Source organism: Pyrus communis, chromosome 8 (assembly GCF_963583255.1).
Source record: "Pyrus communis chromosome 8, drPyrComm1.1, whole genome shotgun sequence".
In the NCBI taxonomy this organism is placed as follows: domain Eukaryota; kingdom Viridiplantae; phylum Streptophyta; class Magnoliopsida; order Rosales; family Rosaceae; genus Pyrus; species Pyrus communis.
This window is the reverse complement of record NC_084810.1, coordinates 12922934-12935821: the sequence shown is the minus strand read 5'-3', so window position 1 is coordinate 12935821 and position 12888 is coordinate 12922934.

Genomic DNA, 12888 nt, shown 5'->3' with positions numbered 1-12888 from the left:
CAAACACTTTACTGGCTTTATTTCACAGCCGCTTATTCTCACAGCACAGCCGCTTATTCTCACAGCAGCTTTTTTTCAAATCACAGCAATACCAAACCAGCCCTAAATCACAGGGCACCGCTGAAGGCCAAGTCCCGAGCTCAACATGCTTCTTAACCCTAAACCATTTTTATAATAAAAAATTATTTTGTAATTTATTATCCACGTGGCACAAATTTTGCAGGGACCGCGACGGCTGCGTAGGCATATAATGAAGAAACTAACGAAAACGGTATCAAATGTATGAAATAATAAATCAATGTAAGGGATTTAAGTTTACAACCACTGTTTTAAAAATCTCTGCATAGTGCCGTCTAGATGCTAGGCAATTAGCCACCGTCTCGATTAATTACTAGGAATTTGAAAATTAAGAAATGGCTCATAAACCTACGTAGGCATATGCCTAGCTCGCCTAGGTGCCTGCTTAGATCACGACTCTCATTTAGACAAAAAATCGATAACTTTCATCTTACATTTTTTTTTTTCCAATAATATGTAAAAGGTTTGTTAAAAACTTCAATGAACACTTATTATATATTTGTTCCTCATGTTTTCAGTATGTTCTAATACTTTATAAACTATCTGTCATTTTATTTTGTAATTATGTATCTCAATACATATTTATTCAAATCTATTAGATACTTATTTATACAATAGATAATAATTTACTCAAATATGTTTAGGCTCCGCTTAGCAGCCTAGGCCATGGATCCCAACCCGCCAAATGACAAGGCTCCAATGAATAATAATTGTGTTGAATATTCTCTCATATGAATGCAATAAGACATTCTCTAATATCTAGTGCACTATGATTATGCGCGTGATGAAAAATGATTAAACAACTATTGGGGGGCTTCCCTATTATAGAAATTGAAAAGTCTTTTTGAAAAATATATGACTATTCATGAAGAGTCACAAGTTATAGTTGTTCATTTGAATTTCATATTAGTATAGACACATATTTGCACCAAAAGACACCACTTCTAATTTTCATTCAATTAATAAATCATGTTATAATAATACTGTTAAATTTTTCAACCAGTAGTCTACAAACATATTTGAGGATCCTGACACGAGGTTTGTACCGGGTCCATGGCCAATAGCTTGTATTAAGCAAGCGGGTCCAAGATGATATCTTCTAGCTATCGGGTATAGATTTTAAGTACAATTCATGTTTTGGTGACGTAGAATTGGTGAATGAGAAAGGGAAGCAAAAAATTTGAACATAAAAAAAACTAAAATTTGAAAGTTACTTTTATGAGTTTTCAAAATTTGACTTGATTTTGAAATCCATTTCAAACCAAAAGAAATTAGTTTTTAGTCTAACAAACAAGTGAAAACTAAAAACGAAATGATTATCAAGCAGTTCCTAAATAAATACAATTTAGACTAATTTTAAAGTTAATTTATACTAAATATTTATAAATGATGACTTTAAATAAAATATAGGCAAGTTAGGTGAGCTTTAGAGGAATTGGGTAAGGCCGTACTATAAACCCTTGTGATAGCCCTACCCAACAACAGAGTATGTTGGCTGATTAGGCTTAGGAATTAGGTCAGCTGGACTTTAGCTTGACATATTTAGGCTAGCCTTCTTTGGTAATAGACCTCAGGCTCAATAATGTAACCAATGCAAATACAAAATTTATATACATTCACAAGTAATCTTCAAATTGTTGTTGAATTGCACCTTTGTTGTATCAGCCAAATATTTTAAGCATGGAGTTGAATTAATCATATGTACTAAAGAAAAGATTTGAACTAATTCGAGTATGAAATTAGCATTATTTCGTAGTGGACATCAAATTTTATGAAATTTTGTACCAAACACCTCACTGCTTTTTGTTATTTCAAAGTATAATAGAAACAGTTTTTCTAAAAGCACAACAATGCCAAATTGGCACTAAAGGTGGGGGCGGTTTGAGATAAGTCATACAATGGGTCAATCATAATAATTAGATATTGAACTCATCATCTAAGAGCAACTCCACCGTTCCTCTTAGCATGAGAGTGGGGGTCAAAGCAGTGACTATTCACTCAATGAATGGTATTGTCCTAGTGCAACTCCACCGAATTAAGAGTCATGTAGTTTCTATTTATTTTTAATGCATATTAAATTACTTATAAAAGGAAAAGTTTGTTTTATTTTTTGCATCGGAGTGAAAGAGATGGTTGGCTATGGTTTAAAAAAACTTCTTGAATTTTTTATATTTTGTTTATTTATATATATTAAAATTTTATTTACTTTATTTTAATTTTAAAGCTGAAAAATTATAGACCCTTCGATCTCCATACTGTTAAATACTAAATTGTTCAGATTTTGCCATGTAAAGTAGCAACTGGTTCTTGACCTTCGCGATTTCCACGTCAACAAAAATTGTCCGACCACTCAACAAAAACCTAGCAAAAAAAAAAAAAAAATGTAAAAATGAGTTAAGCCCATCAGTTGCCTAGGAAGAGTGGCATAGGCCGCAAATGTCTGGGCTATTGTTGGAGCGAAAAAATTTAGGTACTCTAATTCTCTACTAAGCACGTTGAGAAGTTTTAGACACCATCTTCACTTGTCATCAATGGGAGCAGGGGGACTTGCAAAAAAAAACATATCATTTAGGGTTTGTAATTGTTTTTTTTTTGCAAAAATTCATTCTACTTGAGATTTCATCATGAGTTTAGCATTCGGCCATGATCATACAGTCTTCAACCATAATTCTAACCTTCGGCCACAATCATAGGGTCTTCAATCATGAGTTTTAGGTCTTCGACCTTCGGCTCTTATTTGGTCTAGGTTTTCAACCCACAGTCTCATGATCTTCGATCACCAATTTATGAAGTAATAGCATATGCATCAAGAGTAATTGAAATTCGAATAACATCAATATTGCTAATGAGCATGTGTAAGGTAGTAACTTTTATCTGTCGAGCAATTTCGTTATTGTCGTAGCGAATTCAATGCGTTTCTTTTGCTTTCAAGCCTTGAATGTTTGCCGAATAAGTGACTTTTAATTTTACTTCATAGTTCCTAACTTGATCATGCTTGTGCATTATTTGCCCTACACACGTATGTGATATGCAGGCCATTTTTTGCTTTTTCTTTAGTGGGTTACAGCTTGTCACATTTTTTGAGTTTCTCTTTCGGTCATTGTGGCATCTTTTATGTATTAAAAAGTCAAGCCAATCCACGATCAATGCTATTTGTAATATAACGCTTGCAAAACATTGATAATCAAGATCAAGTAAAAATGGTGGAAAATATAATCTACCTCTTGAGGCATGATATAGGCATTACGAAATATGCTCTTCCACAATGATGAGTTAAACAAGGCAAAAAAACCTTCTAACACTTCACAAAAAGAGCATGGCACTAAGTGAATTAAGATTTAAGAATGTCATGGACAAGATAGTTTTACAATTCCAAATGCTTGTGATAATGTAATACAAATTGTTGTTCCTATGCGCATGAAATATTCATAGCACGGTTAGCACCTCCTCTATGAGATTGGAAGTTTCAAATATTGATAATTCCACTAGGCATAATCTCACATATATCCATAGCAAAATCAAGCAATGTAAAACGAAAACATAAATGGTTGATTTTGTGATTTAGTCAATGAAGCTTAGTTGTAATTAATTATGGAATTGATATTGTGGAGCAAAAAATAATCAAGAAAATTAAGGAGGTGACACGGGGACTTTTGAGTGAAAAAGATAAAATTACCCTCGAGGCACATTGGGATTCCCTCACACATGCAACGGACAATAACAACTTAATCAAGGAAGAGTCAAAGGTGATCAAAATGGTATTTATTCAAAACCCTCTCATCACTCCTAATCAAATCCTCACCCAAAAGGTAACTCCCAATTATTCTATTTAAATTCGGATTGATTACCAAGTTAATTGCAAGATATTATTTCACATAATATCTTGCAATTAACCTCATAAAACCACCATAAGTGGCCGGTCCTTATTCTCCAAATAGGGCTAGTCACACCCCTATAAATAGTCCCATTTTTCTCCTAAAAGTTAAGTCCAATCTCTCCCTAAAAATCCCTAAACACTTTCTCTCTAAAATTCTAACTTTGGCATAAGAGATTCTTCGGCCAAAGCCCTCCCATTCATCGTGGGCACGTGAGGCTCTTGGTCATAATCTTAGGTGTTATTATTTTGTAGGTGCATTTTCGTCAAAGGAGAAGAAGGCGGAAATTTGCATCCACAAATTGGTGCTTTCAGAGAGTCTTGATTCACATGCTCGAAGAAGACTCTCGTATTTCAAAGTTTCTCATTTCTTGTTCATTTGTAGATTTTTCGTACGTTCTTATTCTTAGAATTCTTTGATAAAACGTAAAAGAAAAGTACAATGACTAGAAATTTGAAAACCACAACGAACGAAACTTCCTACGTTCAAGGATTTAGACCACGGCGATCCATAAGGCTCAACGCAAAGACGAGTGGAGCGGTACCACCCCCACGGGGCACCACCATGGCAGCCACCATGGTAGTAACCACGAAAGCGACCCTCGGCGAGCCCACTGCCCACGGTGAGCAGGCTACCTCGCAGCAGCAGGCCTAAGCCCATGCTACAAGGCATCCAGCCCAGATTCAACGGGCCCAAGCAGTTGCAATAATTGGAGCAACTCAGACGTCGTGGGCCTAAGGCTAGCGTGAGCCCAATGCACTCCATGGCTAAGTTGCGTCGCTCTAGCCTACACGGACCCAAGAACAAGGCGAGCCGATCAGAGTAGCGACCTGGCTCGAGCCTAAGCCCAACACCCACGTGCTCCGCATGCGAAGCAACCCACTCCTATGGCTCTTCTAGCAGCCAAAATCGGTCTAAGACCGGTTCAACTATCCCGACTTCAGATTTTTGGACTGACGATTGAACCGAGGGTATTTTCACCCTATTTCTCTGCAGATTTGACATTTCCCAACTCAAATCTCGTGCCCGGAATCCATTACACTTCCACTACTTAAAGAGAGGCATGTTGTCCAAGCTCTTCCAACCTAAATGGCGAACCACACTTATCTTGACAAGTCATAGAGTTAACAAACGCCCTCGTACAGCAGACGACCTTGTGAATCAGCTCTTGTAGCGCACCAAGATGCAACGTGCCCCAGATGAGGTGTCCCGAAGTAGCGTCCCAGCAAGAAACCACTCAACTAGTCACGAACCGAGCATTCTAGCAGTGTACAATCCCCATATACTATCATCTTAGCACGAAGATGAACGTGCACTCCAATAATCAACATGAGCAACCTTCCAGGCGAATTGTTCATTCGCAGCTAGGCCCTTAAGGAGCATCCTTCATCGCACATCCGAGTAGGCAGCACAACGAACGGAGAAAAGCAGTCACTTAATCCAGCTCAAGTTCAACGGAGAGCATGCGAGAAATTTGCTCGCCTGCCAGGAACGTACCACATGCACCGTAGCCGCAACATAGACAAGCCAAACATATAGAAGAGCAGCCTAGACTAGCAGGTCAAGATCGGGAGTAGTCGAGAGCTCCGCTACCCAAACAAAGGCAAATTCAGGTGCTATGACGGGTGTTGAGTAAAAAAAAAAAAGGGAGTCTGATGCATTAAAAATAATTGTCATGCAGGCTGGCTGACGAAGAAGCCAAGTCCAAATATCAAAAACTATATTTGCTCATAGGTGCTGCACAGTAGCTGTACTTGATCAAAAGTTAAAAGCAACAACCATGCTTGAATAATGGTACAGCTATATACTGAGAAATATACCCCCTGTCTCGCATCTTGGATGGATTTGATTTGTCATGTTAAAAAGAGAATCCACAGAACCACGTCCGGGAAAGGACTGATCACTAGTTTTTTGCATGAATTTGGATGCATGTGTTGAAAAAAAATAAAATAAAGATGAATAAAGTTGCATATCAAAACCAAAGGGATAAAAAAAATCCCACCGTTTTGTACGAAGACATCAGGCAAGTTTCCAAAGCAAAGAGTCACCACCAAAAGACACCTGCAACAAATCAAGAATACAAAAAAATGAAGTTGCGGAATATTCATTCAAATCCAAACAAAACGAAAAAGTATAAGGCCTTACTGACCGTTCTGTTTTTCTCTTAAAAAATAATGAATTGATCAAAGAATTGAAAAGAATGGTACGGGAGAAGCTTGTGACACACCCCGACCAAGATCAGGGCGTGCTGGCCATCACGCGAAGGTGACGTAACCATGTGCACGTGCGGAAGCTAATAGAGTAGTAATGTAAAAGTACGAATAATTAAAAACTAGCATACAAAGTACTAAGACAAGTGCTAGCATAAGTGAGATACAAGTTCAGAGCAAGACTATAGCAGTCCAAAAGAAAAGTTGCGACATAAGTACACCCGAAGGTGACCCTACGCTGGTGAGTATCTGTCAGAAAAGCCGGAAGAACCCTCTGGGAGACCACCGAAACTGCTAAGCAACTAGAACCTGGAGGGGCGCAAAACAAAAGCGTGAGTGGGCAAAAACAAATCTCTTTGAAAACCATTTATCAAATACAATCTAACCCCTCACCGTAAAACCTGTATACTTCCCAGAAAAATAACATATATACGTATTTATAAATATGCCAAACATGCTCAAGGGTATATCAATCATGCTCAAGATATGCCATGTCAGAACCTCATAATGAAATGCAAGTGCTCAGGTATAAATCACATCAATAGCATAACATCTGGCAGCCGGAGTCACCTAACGTGACCTGTACGGCTGCATATAGAGCTCAAATCTCAAACTCAATAACTGAACCTGCCTACGAGTCGGAACCACCTAAAGTGGTCTATACGACAGGCCTGGGTGTAACATATATATGTACGCTCTAGTGCTACGATCACGTGAAGGCTGTGCGAATAATCGCGGGTCACCTACGAGTCGGAACCACCTAAAGTGGTCTGTACGACAGGACTGTGCACCTAACTTGGATCCAAGCTGAGCGTGTGGTGCGGGAGGTGAACATCACGTGAAGGACTGTGCCCTACTCTGGGCGGGAGCACTAACACCGGGGGTGCAGGTTATGAGCTCTCTAAGCATCTCAAACTACTGCTGAATGTAAACATGAATACCACTTACATGGCACTTACCTGTGCGTCCACAGCACCCAATATGCATATGTATATGTATGCCACTACTAATGCATGCAATGATGCATAAACGATAATAATAAAGTGCATGGCATAACATAAATAACCCTTTTTAAACAATTTCTGGGAATATAAATGTATATAGGTATATACGGAAAACAAAAGCCCACTCACTGGTATGTGGAAGGGTCGTAGCCCCCCTGCCTCGAGTGCGAACGCTCGTCCTCGGGGTACGTGTCACCTATATGCGAAGTAACTATAAAAACGTTAACTTTAAAGCACATAACCAACTTCTCGTAATAACTTCTCATACATTGCTCAAAATGGACAAATGAATATACCAACGTGCTCTACACAACTTCAGGATCACAACCATATTTTTAGAAAAATTTTCCTCCGCCGCACGCGCCTCCACGCGCCGGCCACGCGCAGGCACGTGCGGCGCACACGGACGGCGTCAACTGACACCGTGAGGAATATTCCGTTATCTTTAACGGATTCCGTCAACAGCGTCAGGAATATTCCGTCAGATTTGACGGAATATTCCGTCACCTTCTCCGGCGAGCCTCCGGCGACGTCGCCGGCGCCGGAAAACTGGAAAAATTTCAAACTTTGTTTTCTCACTCGTTTCTCAACCATTTTTCATGATTCTTGAACCAAAATGAAGCTTAGGACTTGTAGAATCACGATAGACTACTTTTAAAGCCTAAAAACTACGCGATCATACTTGTCCACACAATCCAAAACCGGCCAACTTCGACCACGGTGATCCCGACGTCCAAATTCGTCAAACGAGCTACTCCGAGGCTCCTTGGGACACCACCAAGCTACCTACGAGCTTAAAATTTCCAAAAATGTGCTAGATTAAGTTTGCATGAATAGTGCTCAAAACGGACATCGTCGAATCGACGTGAAAACGATGTATTTCTTACCTGAAAATGGTATGGCTGTGCTCCCCTCGACCTCAGGAGCTCGAATATGGGTTTAGTTCCCTCGATCTATGATGGTTTGGGTGAGTTTGGTGTTTGTCCGTACGTTTATGGTGATGGGAAGGGAGAGGGAGACACGGGAGAGAGAGAGACAGGGAAGAGACAGAGTGAAAGGGAGAGTGACAGTGTGTGTGAGTGTGTGTGTGTGGTCCAACACATGCCACACCACATAAAACAACCAATAACGTGACAAAAACGAACTAGGGGCAAAGTCGTAATTTCACACGTACGTTAATATGAATTTTGGGACGGGATGTCACAACCTACCCACCTTAATAGAATTTCGTCCCGAAATTCAAAACAACCAAGTAACAACCCCTAGTGGTCAAAGAACAATCGAGGATACAAATCCCTCATCCGATCTTCTGTCTCCCACGTAGCTTCCTCGACTGAATGATTCCTCCACAAAACTTTCACTAAATTCACCGTCTTGTTCCTCAGAACCTTCTCTTTCCAATCGATGATCGTCACCGGTTCCTCGTCATACGTCAAATCTGGATTAATCTCTAACGGTTGAGGAGGTATCACGTGAGATGGATCAGCAACATAATGTCGAAGCATAGACACGTGAAAGACGTTATGCACTCTAGCCAACTCCGGAGGCAACTCCAACCTGTAAGCTACCTCATCAACTCGTTCTGTGACCATGTATGGTCCGATGTACCTGGGACTCAACTTCCCCTTCTTTCCAAACCGCACGACACCTCTTCACGGTGAAAGCTTCAAAAATACCCAATCTCCGACCTCATACACTCTGTCCGTAGCATGCCGATCCGCTAAACTCTTCTGCCTGTCCTGAGCTGCTTTCAGGTTAGACTTAATCACCTGAACATTCTGAGTAGTCTCCTCGACAATCTCCGGACCCACTAAAACTCTCTCACCAACCTCTGACCAACACAACGGTGTGCGACAAGCTCTGCCATACAATGCTTCAAATGGCGCCATGCCAATGCTCGAATGAAAACTGTTGTTGTAAGCAAATTCCATCAAATCTAACCGCTGGTGCCAAGCATCACCAAACTGCAATACCGAAGCTCGCAGCATATCCTCCAAAGTCTGAATAGTTCTCTCTGACTGTCCGTCTGTCTGTGGATGATACGCCGTACTGTAAAGTAGTCTCGTGCCCAAAGCTTCCTGAAAAGCCACCCAAAACTTCGATGTAAATCGTGGATCACGATCCGAGACAATACTCACAGGGACACCATGATACTTCACAACCTTCGAGATAAACAACTCCGCTAAACGGCTCAAAGAATACTTCTCTCTCACTGGAATAAAATGTGCCGATTTAGCGAGCCGATCAACGATCACCCAAATGCCGTCAAAGCCATTTTGTGTACGCGGCAACTTGTACACAAAATCCATAGTGATATTTTCCCATTTCCACTCTAGAACGGGAAGCGGCTGCAACAACCCAAACGGCTTCTTCCTTTCTGCTTTAACCTGCTGACAAACCACACACCTGCTCACATACTCGGCTATCTCCCTCTTCATACCCGGCCAATAATAAAATGGTCGAATGGTATGATACATTTTAGTAGCTCCTGGATGCATGGCGTAAGCCGAGATATGTGCTTCATCGAGAATTTCTTTCTTCAACTCCACATTATTAGGCACGAACATTCTACCCTCTAGCATCAACATGCCATCTGAATCACGAACTCTGAGGTCTCGCCTCCTTCCTTGCTCTCGAGCTTGAATTAATTCTTGAGTCTCCTGATCAGCTACCTGAGCTTCAAACACCCGATCAACAAGAATTGGCCTAACTTGGAAATTAGCAAGTAACGCCACCTCTCGATCTTCTGCTTCTAACCTCACTCCCGTAGCACGCAAGTCCACCAAAAGAGGAACACGACTAGCGTACAACGCATTAATGCGGCCCTATGACTTCCTGCTCAGTGCATCAGCCACTACGTTTGCACGACCAGGATGATAATCAATCGTGCAATCGTAATCGCTGAGCAACTCCAACCACCTCCGTTGACGAAGATTAAGTTCCTTCTGAGTAAAAAGATATTGGAGACTCTTGTGATCTGTAAAGATCCTGCACTTCTCTCCGTAAAGATAGTGTCTTCACAACTTCAACGCAAAGATGATAGCAGCCAACTCCAAATCATGTGTAGGGTAATTCAACTCATGGGGTTTCAACTGCCGCGAAGCATAAGCAATCACCCTACCATGCTGCATCAATACACATCCCAGACCATTCAAGGAAGCATCGCTATAAACCTCGAAATCACCACTATCGTCTGGGAGTGCCAAAACAGGTGCATGAGTGAGACAATGCTTCAACTGCTGGAAACTCTGCTCACACCTATCGTCCCACTCAAATTTAACATTCTTCCTCATTAATCTCGTCAGTGGCAAGGCAATCACCGAAAAATCCTTAACGAATCTCCGATAATACCCCGCCAAACCAAGGAAACTTCTCACCTCGATGACGGTTCGCGGTTGCTCCCAACTCTCCACAGCTGCAACCTTCTGAGGGTCCACCAAAATACCCTGAGCAGAAATGATGTGCCCCAAGAATGCAACTTGGTCTAACCAGAACTGGCACTTGCTAAACTTAGCATACAATTGGTGTTCCCTCAACCTCTTCAACACCAAAGTAAGATGTCGAACATGCTCCGCCTTCGACTTAGAATACACCAGAGAGAAGAAGCAGGAACCAAAAAAATAAAAATAAAATAAAAAAAGAAAAGAAAAGAAGACACGTATTTCTTCCTACAAAATGGGGAAAGTAACGTGGAGCGAGATTTCCTGTTCTTCTCTGCAAAGCCGTGGAAAGTTACACAGTTAGTGGGAGAGGTTAAGAGAAAATGGCGAAAGATATGGCCTCTATCTTCCCCACGTAAAAGCTCCAGAGACTTCCTATGATGCCTATAAATAGGCATCAGCCACAGTAAGAAGGCAAGAAGATACAAAAAGAAGAGGAACGCTGCAGAAATTAAGAGAGAAATTGAGAGACAAACAGAACGCTGCAGAAATTGAGAGACGACGGCGAAGAACGGACGGCAAAGAAGAACAAAACAAGAAAGCAAGGGGAAAAGCAACAAAGCATTTAAAGGTACAAATCCATCCTTCTAAATTTCGTTGTTTGGGTTCTCTCGGTTTTGCAGGAAATAAAGAAGCAACTTGCTTCCAGCGTCCTCTCAAGTTGCTGCCCAACAAACCGCAACAAAACCACCGCGGCGATATACAAGGGAGATTTCGGCATCACGCGTTGATTGGATCAACCCAATTTCAAAAGGAAGAACCAGTTGCATGGGTGCCCAAAGAAGTTTGGAAGTCTGATTTGCATGGAGGAACAACGTCTACCCATCGTGCCCAGTGATGGTTCCGAAATTCATCAACAACGTAAGGACGGTTTCCGAAATGAGTTAATAGCAGCCACGGATGTACGAGAGCGCCACTAAGAATCTCTGCCCAACTTGCCGTTCTGACGCCGCCGTCTGCATCTTTACTCTCCGCCCAGAGAGAGCGCCGTCGAACACCACCACTTCAACAACACCGACAGCCACAACAGCCACGCCGTCCTCTGATCTGCAAGCCCAGCGACGTAGCATGCTCCATTTTCGCATCGACGGTATAAAAGAAGGTGGTCATGAACAAAGTCCTCCGCCATGAGAACAACAACCGCAGTGGCTGTCGAAGTTGAAATGGTTGTTGCTGCTCCGTTTTAGGAGCTCATTTCGAAGAATTTGGCGGTTGCTGCTGCTCTGTTTTAGGACACTATTACAAAAGGACCTTATAGTGTCAGTTGTTGTGTCGGTTTAATATAATATAGTGGCGAAAAAGAGACTTGCGACACCCACTGAAGATGACGTCGGATTTACTATCGCTTATAAGCATCATAAAATGTCTATGTCGCTTTTAAACCGATGTAAAAATTTAATGTCGCTTATAACCAACACATATTTTAATATTTTTAAGTACTGGCGTCGCTTTAAATAAAATAGTGTCGCTTTTAAGCGACATAAATTATGGGTGTCACTTCTAGGCGACACTAATTCTTGTTTTTAAATATTTTAAAGCCTGCGTCGGTTCTGAGCGACATATATTTTAGTTTTTTTAAATATTTTGAAACCCGGTGTCGGTTGTAAGCGACAGATTGATGGTCTTTATATACTCTCCCCTGTGTTTTCTTCTTCTTTTCTTGCACTTTTCTTATTTGTTCTTCCAATTTATAAAGCCTCCCCGTGTTCTCTCTCTTTCACCTTTCTTATTTGGTCTTCCAACTTCATTGGTTCCTTCTTCACAACAGTAAGTTTTTCTTGCTTGTAATATTTTTATTTTCTCCTCTTATGTTTAATTTTTAGTAACAATTTATTTTTGTAGGGAATTTATTTGAGCTGGTTGAGTACATAAAGAATTGTTGACGTTGGAATTCTTCAACAAATCAGGTTTGTATCACTAACTTCTTTAATTTTTAAATTGTATAATACACAAGTTTATTTATTTAAAAATTTTAATTTAAGTACTTAGATAAATTTCTATTATTTTTGTTAAATTAATAAAAATTTAGTCGAATTAATTAATTTTGTCACTTGAATTGTTATGAGAAAATGGAATGAATAATATTTATAAGCATTTATGTTAAATTAACAATATTAAATATAACATAAACTTATAATATTGAGTAACATAAGAATATATTATGTTAAATTTTTTTGTTTTTTTTTTTTGCACTCTAATTGTTATTTTAATTTGTTGTTATTTTGATAATTTTTTGTTGTTATTTACTAGAATGGATTAGATGAACATAATTTGAATTGTT